This window comes from Candoia aspera, chromosome 1 (assembly GCF_035149785.1).
Source record: "Candoia aspera isolate rCanAsp1 chromosome 1, rCanAsp1.hap2, whole genome shotgun sequence".
In the NCBI taxonomy this organism is placed as follows: Eukaryota; Metazoa; Chordata; class Lepidosauria; order Squamata; family Boidae; genus Candoia; species Candoia aspera.
In genome coordinates, this window is record NC_086153.1 from 300186490 (window position 1) to 300192489 (window position 6000).

Here is a 6000-nt window from a genome sequence, read left to right on the forward strand (position 1 = left end):
TCCCACGCTTCTTCAGTTTGTTAGGATTCTGTTTTATGTAGCAGTAATAAACACTAGAGACCTACTCCTCGTCTCAGCGTGATTTCTGACTGTTAGGACACATTCCCAGAGCATCAGATCAGACTCGCACACATGAATGAAGTCAACACGTGTCAACACTTGCGAGTTGGTAGAAGTGGGAGGGGGACAAGCCAGGAGTGTGCAAGCATCTTGTTTAGGCTATCTTTGGCATCCAAGGTCAAGCTGCCGAGCTGTTGGAGACATCTGCACACAGGGCTGCAACTGGGGGGGTGGGGGAAGCGGGGTATGTGCCCCAGGCGCTGTGCTGGGGGGGCGCCAAACTGAGTGCGGGGGCGCCAAAATGGGCACAGAATCCATGTTTGCCCCGGGTGGCACAGAGCCTAGTTGCGGGCCTGTCTGCTCAGAACTGAATGAACTGGCATGAGAAGGGGGGCTGCATGCCGAGGGAGGGGAGGGGATTGAGTTTATTGGGCTGTTTAACTTAAAGAAAGCGCAAGAACTTCCATTCACAACTTTTTCACTGTACTGCATACTACACTCCATTAAAAAGATTTCTACTTTAACCACATATGAATAAAATTTAATGGCAAGCTGAGTAGGGCAGTCATCACAACAGGAAATAAAATGTAGTTCGCCAAAATTTCTTCTTAAAATCTATATTGATTTCTACTGTGTAGAAATAACTGCAGTGTTCACAGATCAATCTCTTTATGAAATGCTCTAGCATCTTTCCAGGTATCATGTCAAACTGGTCTATAGATTGCTGGATTTTCCTATATCCCTTTTCTGAAAACAGAGACAACATTTGCCCCCCTCCACTCATCTAGCCCTTCGGTTCTCCAGGATATGTCAAGCATAATACATAAGGGTTCAGACAACTGGTTTTGTCAGTAACGTAGGGTACAATTCATTGATCTTCGACATTTGAATTCATTTAAGTTGAAGAGGTATTCCCCAGCCATATTTCTAACAATCTCAAGCTTCAGCCCTGCCCTTCTTCCTGCTCTTCAGTTTCCTGGTGGATACATACTTTATTGTTAAGGATAAGACTGAAACAAAATAGGAGCTGAGCAGTTTGTTTTTTCCCTGTAATATGTTAGCATTTATCTAATTTCACTGAGTAGCTGTTGTACTGATTCTTTTATTTTCTTTTTATTTTGAACATTCCTAAAAGGCCCTTTTTGTTCCTCTTAACATCCTGCATTAACTTCAGCTAATCTTAGCATTTTGCTTTCGTGGCATTAATTCTACAATTCTGGCCTACCAGTTCTTATAAGAGAAACAACTGGAAAGAAGCAGAGACAAAAAAATTAAAGTTATAAGCAATTATTACATATTTTAAGTTATACATTCCAGTCAACATTTCATAAATTTTAAATAAAGGAATGTATTTTCCTATATGTACCACTCACACTTTTTCAACCAAAGATTACTACTTGGAGCTCTCCATCTCCCATATACAAAACTGAAAACTTTTGGTTTTTCACCAACCGTATGCTGTATTTATTGACTCTGCAACAACCTCTATGCACTATTTTTCCATTTTTAAAAATAATGTTTTAATAGTATGTTTAATTTCACAGAGTAACTACAATTCACTCACAAACACCGGGGCTCCATACATTTTGGCAGGACACTGTAGCTATGATTTCCAGGGCACTGTCCTAGTGAGAAAAAAGAGGCTTCCATTTCTGATAGCATGCTGAATTTCAAATGCATTCAGAATGTTCAGGGGACAGGATGAGTTCAAATGCATTGCAGCAACCCAGAAAACCAGAAAGAGGAAACGGACTCCCTATGCAACATCTTCCAACAAAATGGATACCCACGCAACTTTATCAAAACGGTGCCTGACCACTTAACCCACTATAGCACGACCAACACAAGCTATGAAAAGGATTAACACTACCATACATCAAAAACATCTCAGAGACAACCAACAGACTATTACAACTGCACGGTTTTACCATTGCACACAAATCAGCTAAAGGCCTCCAGAACATCTTAAGCAAACCAAAAAACCCAGCAGCCCACAAAGAAAAAACAGGAGTCATCTACAACATACAGTGTAAGGAGTGTAACAGCTACTATGTAGGATAGACAGGCAGAAGACTAGCACAGCACATCCATGAACACCAACTAGCAGTCAGAAGACACAATGAAAACTCCTTAATCTCACAACACATGGATAGACTCAACCATAGTTTCAACTGGGAAACTGTGAACATCCTAGACCAAGCTAAATCTAAAAACATTAGGGAATTCCTGGAAGCTTGGCACTGAGACAAATTAGCCATCAATAGACACATAGAAATAAACCATATTTATGCACTATTCAAAAGAGACAATAAAAAAGCTAAGAATGAACACATTCTTAGGGACCAGAACACATCCTCTCCAGCAGCCAACACCCAGATCAGTAGGGATTAACACCAGGCAAACAATCAAGCAGAAAACAATACCCTAATCAAGAAACTACCAGGAAAAAAATCACACCCTCACTAAAACTGGCAGGGCAAATTATTGTATATAAACGAGGAGCAAACCCCACACTCACTTGCACTGATTATGTTACCTAGTTGGGTAATGAAAGGCCTGCAAGCAAACAACCAAGCTCAGAGAGTACCAAGGACTCCACGGGATAGGATATGGCTGGAGGACTGAACTGTTGAATATTCAGGTCCAGAAGCATTGATTCTTTGGCCATTTATCCTATTGATCACTAGGGACAAAAGAGAAGCAAGAACACACAAGGGATTCCCTCCCTCTGATTCCTTTTACTCTTCACCCTTTTTCCCACCAAAAGGAGAGAATGCTCAAAAGTACAAGCTTTCTATCATAGCATATAACTTCTATAATAAACATTACTTGTTCTTTGGGGTCTGAAGCATTTATCTTTCGATACTCTTAATAAGCTTGGTTATACTCACACATGTATCCTCTGCTTACAACAGCCCTCCCCTCCTCAAGCCTGCTGACATCAGTGGGATATGCCCAGTGCTCTCCCCTTTCTTCATGTAGTGATATCAGGCAACTCTTGAAGAGAGGCACTATTCAGAATGCTCAGAACAGCTTGAAATGGTGGCTTCCAGTTTCATTCATCCTTCATCTTAGGTGAGGGTAAAGCATATGTGGCTCACTGGAAATTCAGTGTACTCAATGAGATAGTGAAGGTGTCCTGAGCTTTACAATTAGGATAGAGAAAACTGGTGGGCAAAATCTGGCTTGCAGGTAGGAAGTTCCCCATCCCCATTCCAAGCACCAGAAACTTATGAGGACAGCTTGTGATTGCCATACTAACTAGAGGAAGAGAGGGGGAACTTATGGAGTGAATTGTGATTCTCCTGTTCTTTTCTATCCATCCTATAGATATGATTATAGAAGCGATAGAAAGGAAGCAAGGCACTAGCGCTGCATATGCACAGACATAAATTATATTAATGTCTGTCCATCTTATCCCCAGACATTTGCTCTTAATACCTCTTAACATTTACTCTTAATGTCTCTTAATGCTCTTAAGCTTGTACTGTAAACACACATTAAAACAAGAAAACAACACAAAACAAAAAAGAACAAAGATGGCAGAGATAACAAGCCCAGATGGGAACAAAGAAAAAGAAGTAAAGGAGGCTTCAGTCACACTCAGCAAAGAGCCCTTTGAAACACCAATAGGATGGGGGCCATTCGAATCTTGGGTGTGTGTGTCTAGAACTGCATGCTGGCTGGGGAATTTGGGGGGATGAAATCCACAAGTTGCCGAGGTTGAGAAGCACCGTGCTAGATGGTACTCTCTCTCTTGGCACTCAGAGCTCCCCACTATCACCTGAGCCCTAATCCTGAAATCTTTCATGTGCGAAACTTGTACCCGATTTCTGCTTTCTCCTAAGGCTCACTAAACCTACTACCAATGGCTCTTTATACAGCAGTATGCTTGTGACTACCACAGATGCAGCTGAGAAAAAAGCTCCTTCTTTTCACTGCTTTTCCTTTGGTACCCCTCCACTTCAACATGTCATAAAACCGAATGCAAATAGATTGTGCTTGATATATACACAGGCTCTGGGTTTGGGGAGGGGGGATAAAATAAAGCTTACAGAACTGTAAGATTTCCACAAATACATTCAAGATGTAAAATAGTAGACTTCTAGTCCAAAAGATTGCGGAAGAGACTTCCCAACAGAAGTATGTTATAAAGACCACTAATTGTAGCATTAGCTTTCCTATGTCCAACTTCAGCAGATGCATTCTGCACTAGCACAATACTTTTACTAGTCTTTAAGATGCCACAGAGCTCTCTTGGGCAATAAATTGTGACCTATTCAAAAGGCAATTGAAAGGAACCTCAGGATTCTTTGGGTGTGGTGGTGTTATTGGATACAGACCAATTATTAAATACGTGAGCTGACTAGTCCAGCCAAAGAGAAAAGAACAGAAGAAATATGTGCAAGTCTACCCAAAAGAATATCTAACCATACAATTATTAAACCAAATTATTCACTCACCGACTTATAAAATCAAAATCTTGGCTTTAAGGTCACAGCAGTGATTTCCGAGGAAGGTTTATTTTCTCCAAATATTATTAAAGCCAAGATTTGTTTTTCTCATCACCATGCCAAGCAATGATTTGAATGTAAGCCTGCATTTGTTAGGCTATAGAATTGGTTTTTTTTTTATAGACCCCCCCTTTCTCTCACAGATTAATATTAGAGTAATATTACCGTAATAGTTGTGTATTTTAGTTCAGATCATTCAAAGGTCTCACTAACATCAAAGGACCTCACTTCCACCACAAGTTATCCCAGCAATACCTTTCAGTCTGGAATGTCTAACTTGCAAAAAAGGTGGAACAGAATGTGGGATGAAGCTCTTACAAAAAAAAAGAAAAAGAAAAAGATTGTATCAGTGTGGAGGTTTAAGACATGGATTTAGTTCATGAAAATGCCTGTCACTGTTATTCTCTCTTACATAGACTTTTGGAACAAACCATAATACTGTAAAGAAATACACCTGTCATTGTGTATGTTTAGATGTTGACTGGCTTTAAAGAGCACTTTATTTATTGTTTATTTTGAGAACTCCTGGACTATCCCCAAGTAAGTAAGAAGCTTCCCCTTATTTTCCATTCACCAAGTGTGCTAAGAGCATAAGCATTTCTCCCTAAAATGAGGAGCAAGGTCAAACTCTTCCCTGCTGAATCCGTTCTATGCACAGCTAGGGCTGTGAGCCGACTTTTACAAAAGTTAGATCCAAAAGAAGCAGGTTTGTCAAGGTGTATGTGCGTGCAAAGGGCAGCCAGTCTCATCATTCTAGGCTCCCAGCTCAAATCCCCAGTTAAAAGCACATGCCTCTTACTCCACCTTAGTGCTCTCAGGTTACACATTCAGTTAAGCCTTCAGCACCAGTTTCAAAGATATTACAAGCAATATGTTGCTCAACTCAACCCCCCCTGCCCACACAGAGCACCTGCTTCTGTTTTTGCTTTAGTACCCATTTACCCATTTAAAACTTGCCAACCTCCTTTCCAAAGCTAAAAATGAAAGAAATACCTTGTGGCACTCGCTTTTTCGCAGGAGAAGGTGCTGTGTGTCAGTTAGTTGAGTAAGCTCCTAGTTGAATGCCTGCCGAGCCAGGGCTTCCCTTTGCATCACTGGGGCTGTGGGAGTGGTGTGGGGCGGTATGCAATATGCGTGCTTGAGCAAGAGCTGTGGCTGTTTGCTTGCCTCAGTCAGCCCGGCTCATTTGGTGTGGGCAGGGCATAAGGGGGGTGGGGGGGAGAGAACTTAGCAGGTTACTTGCAAATCAAACAAGACACACCCAGGAAGGAAGGAAAAGAGAGAGCGAGAGACTAAGAGAAAATAGACAGCATGATAACCTTCATATACTTGGAGCTGGCTAATGATTCCTGTTGTGGGGGAGGAAAGGAAGTGATACCTGGAGGGGGAGGGGGAAAAAACAGGGCCATGGAGCCCTAATTTGTTT

The 6000-nt window shown here is 41.4% G+C and overlaps 1 protein-coding gene across 1 annotated transcript in view; it reads right to left on the minus strand.

Moving 5' to 3' along the window:
- LOC134488005 (stonin-2-like) overlaps positions 1 to 5707 on the minus strand; it is a 54411-nt gene extending 48704 nt beyond the window's left edge. Inside the window, exon 1 of the mRNA XM_063290186.1 lies at positions 5568 to 5707. The gene's annotated coding sequence lies outside the window, so the exon portion shown is untranslated. The remainder of the gene's footprint in view (positions 1 to 5567) is intronic.
- Positions 5708 to 6000: the final 293 nt, after the last annotated feature.